The sequence below is a fragment of the Podarcis cretensis genome, assembly GCF_951804945.1.
Source record: "Podarcis cretensis genome assembly, chromosome: 11".
Classification (NCBI taxonomy): Eukaryota; Metazoa; Chordata; class Lepidosauria; order Squamata; family Lacertidae; genus Podarcis; species Podarcis cretensis.
Genome location: NC_137180.1, coordinates 14,693,160 through 14,706,060, shown reverse-complemented (window position 1 = coordinate 14,706,060; position 12,901 = coordinate 14,693,160). Strand labels below are relative to the sequence as shown.

Genomic DNA, 12,901 nt, shown 5'->3' with positions numbered 1-12,901 from the left:
AACAGCTCCGACAGCCTCTGCTAGCATCATTCTACTGGTGAGCCCTGTCTGCTCAGCAAAACGGCAGGCAGGTGGAAGTACCCTGGGCAGGTTTTCCAACAGCCACTGCTACCTGCAAAAACCCTTAAATGAGATATTGCGGGGGGGGGGGGGGGGAGCAGTGTGGTTTATGTGTACATCCTGACATCCTTCCTCTAAGGAGCATGCTGCATTTTTTGAAATTATTTTGCTGATTTTGAAATGGGATAGGCGCTTAAAGTGGTGTGCTCCACATACACGTCTGAATTTCATAACCTGCCTACAGCTGCTGAATAATCGCAAGATTGCAAAATGGCCGCCTCCTCCAGATGAAAAGTGAATCCAAGACGAAAAGTGAACAACAATATCTGAATAAGTTATTTTGCCTTCATTGGGCAGATATTTGAAGCTTTGTGTGTGCATGGGAATTGCGGTGAAAATGAAATGAGTGGTAGAAATAGTGGGCTGGACAGAGGGGAAAGGTGTTGTCACAAAGTTAGGTTCCTGGGCAATTTCTAGTCCACTTGTATGCCTTCACCTGCAGACCAATTTCAGGATTATCAGAGATTGGATACGAGTCCATTTCTTCAAGCCAGCATGAGCTAAGGAGCCATGCACAGTTGCTGAGGAGCAAGACTAGCCTGACTGATGGGCAGAGTGAGTTGTCTAGCTAAGGCAGTAGGTGCTGCGGAGTAGGAAATGTTGGCAAGGATTTGGAGGACAGAGCTGTGGGTACCACCTGGCTTGCCATGAGCCTCCAAAGCCTGCTTCCCACAAGTGTGGTGGAACTATGGAATATGTTGTCCTGTCACCAGCATTGAAATAAGGTTCAGCTGCCAGCCCTGTGGACTATTGTGCCTGGCAGTAAATTCCCTTGAACTGAACCTGTTGAGGAGAAAGAGATGTGTCTCTTACTGCAATGGAGTGTTAAGGCCTGAGAGAGAACACTCTCTGGGGAACTGTTACATAAGGAAAAACTGACAGATAAACTGAAAGGAGCCCAGGACAGAGAGAGCCACCCAGAAGGAAACTGTCAAATGGATCAACAATGGTTCAGATCTGATTCACCTTTATTCAGTCTACAACTTGGCAGAAGTTCAACAGCTGTAGTTCAAGTGACTGAAACCAAGAGGTCTGCAATTTAGGGGGTCATGAATTGAGCTTTAAGAGAGAAGCGTTTAAGAGTTTAAAAAGAAATCTGAAATCATGTTAAAACAAAAAACAAAAAAACTCTCTCCAAGCTGTGTATGCACATAAACACAGCTAAAATCCACAAACCAATTAGAAAACAAATATACATAAAACTATCCCCATAAAATATTAAAAAAACCTTATAAAACAGATATAGGAAACTAAATTATATGTCCAGGTACATATGTGTGTGTAACTCATCACACAGTCTGCCCCTTGTAGAACCTGTCTGTCCCTTGTAGAAGCTTTGTTGTGGTCCAGGAAAAGCAGCTCTTTCTAAAAAACAGTTTCCCACTTCTAAGTACTATAACTTTTCCCAGTGCTTCAATCAGATGAAACAGCCACAATAACTTGTGAAGTCTCAGATCACAGTAAAGAATGACTGTGGTTGTCTGTCTGAAAAAACAATTTATTTTGATTGTTTGAAGGAGAAACACATCTGTGTTTCATAGCTATTACATAAGGCTGTTAGGGAACCATCCGTTTTCCCTAGTAAATCTGTTGCCTAGTATCTTCCTGTGAAATATGACCGCTGTTTTGTTGTTTAGAATATGCATAAAGGTATTACTGTTCTGTCTGGTGAGAAGATTAAACAAGCACTGTTCTTAAGATAAGGGCTTAAAGTACGAGCCAGCAAGTTCACGAGGAGAAAAGCGAGGTCTTGACAGAGATAGTCAGGTTGGTGCCTTTGAGATATTTTGGACAACTCCCATCAGCTCAGCCAACATAGGCAATACAGTCGTACCTTGGTTGTCAAACGCCTTGGTACTCATACGTTTCGGCTCCCGAACAATTAAAACCCGGAAGTGAGTGTTCCGGTTTTTGAAGGTTTTTTGGTTTTTTTTTTGTAGCCAAATGTCCGATGCAGCTTCCAAAGCTTCTGATTGGCTGCAGGAGTTTCCTGCAGCCAATCAGAAGCCGCACTTCGGTTTCCGAACGTTTTGGAAGTCAAACAGGCTTCTGGAACGGATTCCGTTTGACTTCCAAAGTACGACTGTAATGTCATTTGCAGTATCTGGAGAGCACCTCGTTGGCTACCCCTGCATGTGTCTAACAGCCTAGGGGTTCAATGTAAGTATCGGTTCTGGTCATAACCCACCTCCCCATTTGGAGAGCTCTGGGAAAGCAGGTTTCTCCCAGTTACATTGCCATGCTAATTTCACTTCCCAAGCATTCACTTCATGTAAAAACACCCAACTGTATTATATATAAATAGGACACATGCATGAATAAAATCCATTGCGCCTGAGCACCACATCTAGTGTGTCCCTAGAATGTCTGTTTTCTTTTTTAAGAAGTGCAATACAAAATATATTTAATTACATTTTGAGTATTTGCCTGCAAAGGGGTATGTCCACCATATTCTGCACATCTGTATTTGATGGCTAAATTATTCTTACTTTAAGGAGCACCTGAGTTGTCTGTAAATCAACTGAACTACAAAATGACATGAAAACTAGAAGGAAGTTTATTCTCCTTAGTAGGCTGTGGGTTCCTGCAGAGATACTTGTTCCCTATACTGTTGTTGTTTTTTTCTGAACGCCAACTCTCTGCTTTTTTCCTTCTCAATTGGAAGTGACATTTATTTGGTTGAATAGGAAGGGTTTTCATGTTGTAACTACTGACACACATCCTGTCGTGGAGCTGTAGCGTTTCATCATGTAGGTTGACCTCTCTCTAAATATTTCCTGTGCAAGTTTCAAGAGACTCAACAAGTGAAAATTAAACTCCCCCCTCCCTTGTTACTACTCTTCATTTATAAGCAGCTATCACTTTAGTAACTGCCAGTGTACTCTTTACGTATTATATTTAATTTTCTGATTTCTTTTTAAAAAGTAGATATTAGGAATGTTCTTTTAGCCACAGTGACTTCTGCCCTTGTTCATTTATTACTTGGCTCCTGAAAGCCTAATTGGGTTGAGGGCAGACCTAAGGCTTTTTCTGCCAAGTTCTTGCAAGATCATACATTCAAATAAACACAGGATCTTAAAATTCAGCTGTTAGATCCTTCTTTACAGAATCAGAAGAATCTTTATTTGCATCAGCCACTAGCCATAGCAATAAAATAAAATAAAATGTACTGAAGATAGAGGTAAAAACAGCGATAGAAAATACATTTTGCAGGTTTACATCAATAATCAAATAATAGATCTTATTCTAATTGCCCCTGCTGAAAACCTTGCAGTTTTTGCTGTCACCCGATCATCCTGATCTGCTAAAATAAAGGACACAGTAGCAGTGGTTGAGCAACCAGTCATGGATGGGTAAAAACCTCACTCCTCAAATCTTTATAAAGAGTGCAAGCCAGAAGCACATGAGCCACTGACTCCCCATACTGCCATCTCCACAGGGACACAACCGTTCTTCCAGCAGAATTTTTTGAAATCGGCCCTCAAGTACAGCCAAAGGCAGTATATTCTATCTTGTGACAGTGAAAGCGTGTCTGTATTTTGGAATTGTTGTTAGTCGTGTCCAACTCTTCGTGATTCCATGGACCAGAGCACGCCAGGCACTCCTGTCTTCAAACTCATGCTGGTAGCTTCGAGAACACTGTCCAACCATCTCGTCCTCTGTCGTCCCCTTCTCCTTGTGCCCTCAATCTTTCCCAACATCAGGGTCTTTTCCAGGGAGTCTTCTCTTCTCATGAGGTGGCCAAAGTATTGGAGTCTCAGCTTCAGGATCTGTCCTTCCAGTGAGCACTCAGGGCTGATTTCCTTAAGAATGGATAGGTTTGATCTTCTTGCAGTCCATGGGACTCTCAAGAATCTCCTCCAGCACCATAATTTGAAAGCATCAATTCTTCAGCGATCAGCCTAAGAAAACCTTGGTTTTCAAACTTCTTGGGAGTCAAACGTTTTGGCTCCTGATCAAAAACCGGAAGTGATGGTTCCAGTTTTTGAACTTTATTTGGAACCTGAACATCTGACGCGACTTTGGCAGCCTTTAATTGGCTGCAGGAGCTTCCTGCAGCCAATTGGAAGCTGCGCCTTGGTTCCTGAATGTTATAGAAGTCGAACGGACTTCCAGAATGGATTCCGTTCGACTTCCAAGGTACCACTTCCTTTGGTGATGGAAGGGAGGAGGGACTTGGGCCCGGTAACAACTGAAGGGGCCCTCATTCAATTAACTCAGTTCTGCATTATCATATTACATGTATTTTTATCCCAGGAAGAGGCTATAGAAAAACTATGCCATGTGCTAAGAGAAGTTTTAAAAATAAACAAACAAATAAATCTGGCTTTCAGAGAATAGTCTCCATTTTCGCCATGATAAATTGCGACGGAGCCGAAAGTATTCTGAAAGATTAGCATACCCTCCCCGCTGGAAACAGTTTCCAGGTTATGGTCTAGTACAGGGGTCAGCAAACTTTTTCAGCAGGGGGCTGGTCCACTGTTCCTCAGACCTTGGGGGGAGGCGGACTATATATATTTTTTTGGGGGGGAATGAAAATATTCCTATGCCCCACAAATAACCCAGAGATGCCTTTTAAATAAAAGGACACATTCTACTCATGTAAAAACACACTGATTCCCAGACCATCCACAGGCCGGATTTAGAAGGTGATTGGGCCAGATCTGGCCCCCAGGCCTTAGTTTGCCTACCCATGGTCTAGTAGGACAATAAGTTTGGAAGGAAATCTGCAACACAAATATCATTGAGCCCTTTTAATTCCTTCGTCAGCTGGCCAGTGTTTTCAGGATGGCAACCATTTAGTGCTAGTCTGAAAGGCAGCTTTCCCCTCAAAGCCAGACGCTTTGTATGTGTAGTGGAATTGCAGCCTTAAAAGCTTTATGTTGGTTGCTTTCAGAAATAAAAATAGGTGCCTCCTCTGAACTCTGTGTTCATAAACCAAAATTAGTTTGACATAGTCTATTTATATTTATATTTAGGGACGCAGGTGGCGCTGTGGGTTAAAGCCTCAGCGCCTAGGACTTGCCGATCGAAAGGTCGGCGGTTCGAATCCCTGCGGCGGGGTGCGCTCCCGCTGCTCGGTCCCAGCGCCTGCCAACCTAGCAGTTCGAAAGCACCTCCGGGTGCAAGTAGATAAATAGGGACCGCTTACCGGCGGGAAGGTAAACGGCGTTTCCGTGTGCGGCTCTGGCTCGCCAGAGCAGCGATGTCACGCTGGCCACGTGACCCGGAAGTGTCTCCGGACAGCGCTGGCCCCTGGCCTCTTGAGTGAGATGGGCGCACAACCCCAGAGTCTGTCAAGACTGGCCCGTATGGGCAGGGGTACCTTTACCTTTACCTTTACCTTTATTTATATTTACAATTTAAAGAAATGCCTATTTTCATTTGATTAAACAATTGCCCATAGATTCAGGTTTTTACAAATTACATAGATTATTGAACGTACAGTTGACCTTAGGCAAAGAGATCTTTAAAAAATCTTCTGCTTCCCTATTTTATAAGAAATCAATTCAACATTAAGTGTAGAAAATACACAGGAACTTCTTTTCCAAAGGGCAATTGCTGCATACAGAAGCTAAGTTTTGTGCAAATCATAGCTAGTTACAGAAAGGTTAAAACCCCATTCTCAGGACTACTTAGGTCCTGATGAAAAACTGGGTTTCAGTGTTGACACCCCCTCCCAAAAAAAGAGCAGACAACATTGCATGCCACACATTTAATGTAATGTATACTTTGGCCCTTAGAATTGCAGAAAACCATTAGTTGTTTTTTTTAATGGAACTGAGTTATTAACAGTAACTTTTTGTTTCATGAGGATCTGATAAATTGAAGTTCTAGTTTGTCTTCCTGTTGCAAAGGACTTTTATCCATGTTCATTTTATCAGAAGTAAAAGACTTGTATTAAAGGACATTATTTACCAAAGATACTTAATGGAGCTTGAGCAGAGCTTTAGAATGACAGATGAATTCTTTCCCCCTGTCATCCAGTCTAAACATGCTTCTTGAAAGAACTATTATTTTTCAGGAATCATCTGACAAATGCTTCTGTTTGTTTAAGAAGCATGCCCCAAAATTGCTAGTTTATCATGTGATGACTAAGACCACCACAACATAATGGCATAGTGGGTAAACAGTTTAGAGGCTGCATTCTTCACTTTAAAAGATTGCTAAGGTGACGGTGTGCTGAGCCAGCTAAAAAGAAAAGGAACTTTGTGATTCAGCAGAGCAACATCAGTGTGTGAGGTCTTTGCTTTCAAAGTATGATGATTAGTTTTGTACAAAATCAGGATCTGTTTAAAGAATGACAACAAAATCCCCAACAAAAACCCAGACATCTGGCTGTAAAAGACTAGACTGCAGATTGACAATATTTGGAACAAGAGAAATACAACAGATTTTCCCCTCACCTAGTGGGTCAGTGGCATGTTTGATCTTTGATGCTTAAAAATATAATGCTAGTAATAAAAACGATACTCCTCAAAACCTCACTTCCCTTTATATGTGCATTTTGAATTGTGCTGGACCTTCTGCGTTCATTGTCATATTACTCAGGTTCCTCTGTTGCTAACTTCTCTTCCTTTTTTCCTTCCATTTTCTTTCGACTACGGGCTGCTTCTTGGTTTTTCTGCCTCTTTTATAAGTGGGTTGGGCATAGAGATGGGCTATGGGTTAGTTTTGTAATTTTTTTGTAACCTGTTTTTCAACAAAGTGATTTTCTTTATCCCTGCCCAAAGTTTTCCTGACATAACTAAACTTTCTCCCACCCACTGCCTGTGTGAGTGAAATTATATATAGGATGACAAATTTAAACTGAAGTGTGAAATCAACGTAGCTGCCATCTTACCTGGGAGTGATCCCCACTGAATTCAACAGAACTTACATGCTTAGGTTTAAAGACATACATGGCTTTGTGGTGGGTCCTTACTTAGTCAAAAAAGGTAAAGGACTCCTGGACGGTTAAGTCCAGTCAAAGGTGACTATGGGGTTGCAGCTCTCATCTTGCTTTCAGACTGAGGGAGCCAGTGTTTGATCACAGACAGCTTTCTGGGTCATGTGGCCAGCAGGACTAAGCCGCTTCTGGCGCAACAGAACACCGTGATGGAAATCAGAGCGCACGGAAACACCGTTTACAATTTAAGAGGGACACAGGTGGCGGTGTGGTCTAAACCACTGGGCCTCTTGGGCTTGCCGATGAGAAGGTCGGCGGTTTGAATCCCTGTGATGGAGTGAGCTCCCGTTCCCTGTCTTAGCTCCTGCCAAGCTAGCAGTTTGGAAGCATGCCAGTGGATTTGAGGCCCACATTTGGCAAAAGATTCCTGCATTCTAAAGGGTTGCGCTAGATGACCCTCATGGTCCTTCCCAAACTCTGTTCCCTGATTCTCTGATTCCATTAACCCAATATCCCCCCTCCCATGGGTTCCATCTATTTATGAATATCTACCTTTCACACATCACATTCATGCACATGGAAACACCATTCTGCCTCAATCACATTTGAAACCTCCCATGTACTCACACAAACTTATACCAGCTGACATCCAAAAAGATGACATACATTCACGTTCGTGCCTGGGCTGCAGTCCACAAAGATCCACTGGCTTCTGTTGACTGTCTTCCAAAGGTGAACTTCTATTAGCCAACATCCACAAACATCAGTCTGCTTTAGCCTTGTAGCATCCACCAACTTCCGAATCCAAAAGCCACTGGCTTCCATCCACCAACGCCCACCAGCTTCCAACCATGAATACCAGCAGCCTTCAAGCAAGCAAACTTGCCTTATTATTGCTCCCTAGCATCCCACTGCCAGAGGATTGCCTCCTTCCATTCACCACTTTGCCTCCTCCAAGTAGAAGAAACCTGGGCAGTGCTGAATGTCACATCCATCGCCAAGTTTGTCCTGCTGGAAACAAAAAACGGCATTCCCCTTGGCCTGCCTTAATATCCACTCAGTTGCCAAGTGCTTTTGTGACATCACAAGAAACCCACAGCCAATGGCAACAGCTGGGGAGGCATCATCTTCATTGCTTTGAGCCTCACAATGGCAGGTGGACGTAGCAGTGATTGTGTGCTTGTTTATTCGGGACGCGGGTGGCGCTGTGGTCTACAATTTGAATCCCTGTGATGGGGTGAGCTCCCGTTGCTCTGTCCCAGCTCCTGCTAACATAGCACTTTGAAATGGGTACCGCTGTGGTGGGAAGGCAAACAGCGCTTTCCATGTGCTCTGGTTTCTGTCATGGTGTTCCATTGCACCAGAAGTGGTTTAGTCATGTTGACCACATGACCCTGAAAGCTGTCTGTGGACAAACGCTGGCTCCCTTGGCCTGAAAACAAGATGAGCCCCGCAAAGCCATAGTCTCCTTTGACTGGACTTAACCATCCAGGGGTCCTTTACCTTTACCTTTTACTTAGTCACTTCCTTGACTTTGTCTGAAGGTTTTGCAAGGCTCTTCATTGCAAAAGACTTCCCCTCTGTAAATTCATTAACTTTGAAATGGAACATACAGGGAATGTAATAGATTTCTAAATATCTGTTGATGGCTGAGATAAGCACATCTTTTGTGTGCTGTGTAAAGTATATCTTCGTGTCAGTGGACATGAAAATGAACTGGGATCAACTTCAGTGGACCATCAAAGTGACAGTGAATATTGAAACAGAAGGTGACATAGTTTATGCATCCCACTCCTATTCGTGTTTGATTATTATGGCTTTCTCCAAAGAATCCTGAAACATGGTTTGGTGATCTCAGTTAGATATCCTAACTCTCCAGCCTACATCTCCCAGGGTTCCCCATGGAAGCAGGAATGGCTGTTAGTTTGTCTGTAGCATAAAATGCTCTAAGCATGGTATAGAAAGGACGAGTGCAGTGCATGTGTTCTCTGCAGAAGTTATTTTCCACCTGAATACCTCTGCTTAATGTGCTTCACCTAGTGGGTCATTGGCGTCAGTTTTCTAGGTAGCAATTACACTGTTGATGCTCCTGCACTTTATCCTTTGGCAGGAGATAAGGGAGGTAAACTAGAAATGTAATAAGAAGAGTTGTCTGCTGAAAGACACAGAAATAACTGAGAAATAGAAAAAGGGTTGATGAAAATGAGCGAGGCAAGTAAAAGCATGAAGAAAAGTTCATGCTGAGGTTATACAGAAGATTTGATACTGCTAATTAGATAAATAATCCAGCCGCCCATCATAATCCTTTGAAAGTTAGATGCATCTAATTGAACCATGTCTGTATTTGCAGCAGTTAGCAATTAAAATGCTGAAAACAAACTTTCGAATCCTTCATGACTCTTTTCCCCTTTGTATGTTTGGAAGAAAGGGTGGGGTGAGATAGATATAGCTTTGACAGGACAGTGTTTACCTGGCTCAAGCGATGGACTGTAGAACATATTTTATTTTTCATCAAAGCTGCAATTTGGCAAGTACCGTATTTTTTGCTCTATAAGACTCACTTTTTCTCTCCTAAAAAGTAAGGGGAAATGTGTGTGCGTCTTATGGAGCGAATGCAGGCTGCACAGCTATCCCAGAAGCCAGAACAGCAAGAGGGATTGCTGCTTTCACTGCGCAGCGATCCCTCTTGCTGTTCTGGCTTCTGAGATTCAGAATATTTTTTTCCTTGTTTTCCTCCTCCAAAAACTAGGTACGTCTTGTCGTCTGGTGCGTCTTATAGAGCGAAAAATACGGTACATGGCTTAGCGGTGGGGTTTCCTTGCAAACTTTCCCAGACTGACTTAATCCAGGTATTTGAAACGTTAAAATCTATAAAGGGGGCGGGGTTAGGCAGGTAAGTAATTACATTAAGAGCTGCTCCTCACATTTTGAATTTCCTACACAGGTATTGCTTGTGGGTAGAAAATGTGATGCTGTACATGTATTGCCTTTGTAACTTCCCACAGAGGAAAACGGTCTTGTTTTAAGTGGCGCTGAAAGAAAGGGAAAGAGTGGGAGTGAAAAGGATACAGAAGCACATTTGATATATATATGTATATATACACACAGAGAGAGAGAGAGAGAGATACTAGATCCTATGCATATTCTAGCAGTGCTCTGTGGGGGTGTGACGTTTGTGTTTAGCAGCTTTAAAACGGAACAACTTCAACTAGTGCCTCGGTTGCCATAGTAACTGGGGCCTGTATTTTCAAAGGTTCACCCCATGTATGGGTAGAGAAATTGTCAAAAAAGAGAAGGCGATGACTTGCAATATGGCATGACTCCATGTTTTGAAAAGAAATGTCACTGGGAAGACATCTCACCTCCCACCCCCAATTTTGATCCCAAACAAGTGTCTAAATTAACAGTTTTTGCACGGGATCATGCAGGTTGGGGTTACACAGCATGGCTAGTTGCCCCCCCCCCAAAAAGAGGACATGAATCACACACATACATAAAAGGGAATCAAAGAGAACACCGATTTGTTTTTTCAAGTGGTAGTAGCTATAAACCACAGGATCATGTAGAGGTAATAATAGGAATAGGTTCTCACATTAAGCCCACTAGGTTCTGTAGCATCTAGACTCAGAACCTGGTTGAAGGCCATAGCTCAGTGGCCCAGGTTGAGCCCTTGATGTCTTCAAGTAGAGCTGGAAAAGACCACTGCTGAAACCCTCAAGAACCACTGCCAGTCAGTGGACAGTACTGAACTAGATGGTCTGACTTGATATAAGCAGTTTCTTGTTTTCATAATATAGCCAATGGGGTGGGGACAGGTTATAAAACCCTTATTTCCAAGATGATTGTTGGCAGTGGAATGCCCAGGGGATTCTTCTTCTTTGGCGATAACTCTTAGCCGAGTAAGATTGTCTTCCATGAACACGCTCTTAACAGTGAGTCCGTAAGTGACTATGGAGGCCAGTTCTGGATCCACACGTCCTTCCACAGTGGGGACATAGGTTTCCAGGCGGGAGTTGATCATGGTGAGGGTTTGCCAAACATGGCTTCCTCTTAGCACGTTTCTCATCTTGAGTTTGAGCGTCTTCAAAGCCCATGGCACCTTTGGTTAAGGCTGTTCTTCAACTGGAGCGCTCGCAGGCCAGTGTTTCCCAGTTGTCTGTGTGTATACTACATTTTTAAAGATTTGCCTTAAGAGAGTCTTTAAACCTCTTTTGTTGACCTCCAGCTTTCCATTTTCAAGTTTTGAATAGAGTTGTTGCTTTGGAAAACGATAATCAGGCATCTGAACAACATGACCAGTCCAACAAAGTTGATGTTGAAGAATCATTGCTTTGACACTGGCGATCTCTGCTTCTTCGGTGTCTATGGCACAGACCAAACTTCAATTCAGAGAACTGCCTGCTTTTGTGATCTCAGTGTTCATTTGAATCTTAGCCAAAACCACACAAAAACCTGTGAATGATAGATCCGTGTAGATGCTTAAATGCCTTTAATGGTGAGAAACATATGCATCTTCGTTAACAATCCTACTGTCAGGCTGTTTAGGGGAAGTCTCTTCAGTCTGACTCATCAGTGCAGACTGAGGGCAGATGGGAGAGGGGGTTATAATATAAGTGACTGTGAAGGGCAATTCTGGATCCACACGTCCTTCCATGGTGACCCAGGGGATTATGACTGTCCTATCTAGAGCATAGGGACACGGGTGGTGCTGTGGGTTAAACCACATAACCTAGGGCTTGCCTATCAGGTCGGCTGTTCAAATCCCCGTAACGGGATGAGCTCCCGTTGCTCGGTCCCTGCTCCTGCCAACCTAGCAGTTCGAAATCACATCAAGTGTAAGTAGATAAATAGGTACCACTCCGGCGGGAAGGTAAACGGCCTTTCCGTGCGCTGCTGTGGTTCGCCAGAAGTGGCTTAGTCATGCTGGCCACATGACCCGGAAGCTGTACGCCGGCTCCCTTGGCCAATAAAACTAGATGAACGCCGCAACCCCAGAGTCATCCGCGACTGGACCTAATGGTCAGGGGTCCCTTTACCTTTACCTTTATCTAGAGAATAAGTATACATGCTACGCTAGCAAGATAATTGTGTTTGTGAAATTCGCCCCCATGAGAGAGTGATGGCCACCAGTCAGTCACAGGTGAGCAGAGTGTTCTTGGGCTTCCTGTTCTGCTTCTGGGCTTCCTGTGGGCATCTGGTTTGTCATTGTGGCAACAGGATGCTGGACTAATTGGGCTTTGGCCTAATCCAGGAGGACCCTTTGGTTATCTGAGCCTCTTGGGCTTGCCAATCAGAAGGTCAGCGGTTCGAATCCCCGTGGTGGGGTGAGCTCCCGTTGTTCGGTCCCAGCTTCCACCCACATAGTAGTTTGAAAATACGTCAAGTGCAAGTAGATAAATAGGTACCACTCTGGCGGGAAGGTAAACGGTGTTTCCGTGTGCTGCTCTGGTTCACCAGAAGCGGCTTAGTCATGCTGGCCACATGACCTGGAAGCTGTCTACGGACAAACGCCGGCTCCCTCGGCCAGTAAAGCGAGCTGAGCACCACAACCCCAGTCATCTACAACTGGACCTAACGGTCAGGGGGTACCTTTACCTTTTAACTTTAGGCTGATTTTTCTCTGGGTCAGCAAGGGGAAATGTCTGGAAGACACCTCTAGCTGTGTGCTAGAAGTACCGTATTTTTCGCTCTATAAGACACACTTTCCCCCTCCTAAAAAGTAAGGGGAAATGTCTGTGTCTCTTATGGAGCGAATGCAGGCTGCACAGCTATCCCTGAAGCCAGGAGAGCGAGAGGAATCGGGGCGCACTGCTCCCTCTTGCTCTCCTGGCTTCAGGGATAGCCGCCTGAAGCTTCCTGAGTGCAGCGGGAGTGCTCCCGCTGCGCTCAGGA

General features: G+C 44.0%; 1 protein-coding gene across 5 annotated transcripts in view; it reads left to right on the top strand.

The window, feature by feature from the left end:
• The window catches only part of CDC42SE2 (CDC42 small effector 2), a 100,001-nt gene that overhangs the window by 70,311 nt on the left and 16,789 nt on the right, over window positions 1-12,901 (top strand). The gene's annotated exons all lie outside the window — the stretch shown is intronic.